General features: G+C 58.3%; 1 pseudogene; it reads right to left on the bottom strand.

The window, feature by feature from the left end:
* Positions 1 to 297: 297 nt before the first annotated feature.
* LOC101071200 (keratin, type I cytoskeletal 13-like) overlaps positions 298 to 2,528 on the bottom strand; it is a 2,487-nt pseudogene continuing 256 nt past the window's right edge.

Here is a 2,528-nt window from a genome sequence, read left to right as displayed (position 1 = left end):
CTGGAAAGGACCGACATGCAGTCCACCCCTCCCACTCAGGTGCATTTACCTTCCTTCAGGGCACGGATACAAGACCATTGCTGAGGACCAGGACCGAGACCAGAACCAGGACCAAGACCAGGGTCTTGTGTGTGTTTCTATGCGTTAATATCTAAATAGTTTCGTTTCTAGAAATGTTTTGAATGTTGCCTAACCGTAACCCTGACGGCGGTCGTGTTGAGACCGTCCAGCAGGGGCAGCAGAGACCTTCACCTGGAGGTGTTTCATGGCGTCGTTAAAAACACTCGACACTCAGAATTTTCTCATTGGATTTATTTTGAAGGTGAGGCTTTTTGCTCGGCATCATTTGGCTACCATGGCAACAATGAGTGACGACTGAGCGTTGCCCCTGGCAACACCTCGCTACGCAGAGGTGGTGGAGGAGACCACCCTCCCATCGACCACCTCTTCTCCACCACCACCACCGTCCGCGTGGTTGTTGTGGTTGAGGAGGAGGAGCTGCTGAGCAAACGGAGAAGAGACATTTGGTGACCTGTGACCTCAACCTTTGGGACCCCACAGGAAGCTCACCAGAAGGTCATGTGACGTCTCACCTGGTCATCGTCTCCCCGTCCAGCAGCCGGCGGTACTCTGCGATCTCCAGCTCCAGCCTGGTCTTGATGTCCAGCAGGATCTGGTAGTCCTGGCTCTGGCGCTCCAGGTCGGCCCTGAGCTGCGTCAGCTGCTCCTCCATGTTGGACACCTGTGGAGACGCAGGTGATTCTAGGCTCAGTGGGAAGGTCACCTGAGGACCCATCAGCACCGTGTAAACCTGTCCACACTGGCACTGGCTGCCTCAGGGGGCGGGGCCGACTCACCTGAGCCTGGTAGCTGGAGAGCATCACGGCGTAGCGGTTCTGCGTCTCAGCTAGAGTTCCTTCCAGGGACGCTTTCTGCAAACGCCCGAGAAGAAGAAGAATTTCACACAGTCCAAGTCCAAAGCTGCCGTCCACAGAGACGATAGGAAGCAGTGATTGATCAGAAGCTCCGATCAATACTGCAGCTGCTCACCAGGCCCTGCAGCGACTGCAGCTCGATCTGCAGCGACTGCAGCGTTCGCTTCACCTCCGTCACCTCGGTGCGAGACGTCTGCAGCGTCACGGTCTGGTTCATCACCTCTTTGTTCAGCGCCTCGGTCTGCACACACACACACACACACAGGCACACACACACACACACACAGGCACACACCACACCACACCCACAGGCACACACACACACACAGGCACACACACACACAGGCACGCACACACACAGGCACGCACACACACACAGGCACGCACACACACAGGCACACACACACACAGGCACGCACACACAGGCACGCACACACACACGGCACGCACACACACACACACAGGCACACACACACACACACACAGGCACACACACACCACACACACACACACACACCACACACACACGCACACACCACACAGGCACACGCACACACACACAGGCACACGCACACACACACCACACAGGCACACACACACACACACACACAGGCACCACACACACCACGCACACACACACACCACCCACACAGGCACACACACACACACACACACACCGCACACACACACACACACGCCCTCGTGAAGAGCAGGGCCACCTTGTTTTTGCTGCCGCAGGAAGTGATGTCACAGACTAACCTTGGTGTTGAACCAGATCTCGAGCTCCCTCTGGTTCTTGGCGGTGATGCCCTCGTAGTGCTCTCTGATGTCGGCCATCACCTTGGTGAGGTCCTGCGCTGGGGCGGCGTCCACCTCCACGTGGACCTGACCGCTCATCTGGGCGCGCATCGCCAGCAGCTCCTGTAGACACGTTTTAGCGACGCGTCGCCACCAAACATCACTGCTGCTGTTTCTGTACCGACCTCCTCGTGGTTCTTCTTCAGGAAGACCAGCTCCTCCCGCAGACCTTCGATCTGCATCTCCAAGTCGGTCCGTTGCAGCGTCAGCTCATCCAGGACTCTCCTCAGCCCGGCGGTGTCGCCCTCCACCGACTGACGCATGGTGAGCTCGTTCTCGAACCTGCGGGACGGGCGAGGCCTCCGTTAACCTCCCTCAGTACTGACAGACACTCACGTGGAGCAGTGCGCTAAGCTAACGGCTGACTTGGTCTTGAAGTCATCGGCGGCCAGGCGAGCGTTGTCGAGGCTCAGATGCACGGCGCCGTTCACCTTCAGGGCGTCCTGGATCTGGAAACACAGTTAGCGTTCAGTGACCAGGCGGACGCCCGCCCAGCGCTCCAGGTGGGGAGGACAGGTGTTACCTTGCCCTGCAGCTCTGCGATGGTGATGAAGAAGGCGCCGTAGTCTCGGGTGGTGGGGCCGACCTTGCTCTCCACATACTGCCGGATCTTCAGCTCCAGCTCTCCGTTGGCCTTCTCCAGCGAGCGCACCTTCTCCAGGTAGGTGGCCAGGCGGTCGTTCAGGTTCTGCATGGCGAACTTCTCGTTTCCGATCAGGTTGTCGTCCGTCCCGG

This window comes from Takifugu rubripes, unplaced genomic scaffold, assembly GCF_901000725.2.
Source record: "Takifugu rubripes unplaced genomic scaffold, fTakRub1.2, whole genome shotgun sequence".
NCBI lineage: Eukaryota > Metazoa > Chordata > Actinopteri > Tetraodontiformes > Tetraodontidae > Takifugu > Takifugu rubripes.
This window is presented reverse-complemented; position numbering and strand designations above follow the sequence as displayed.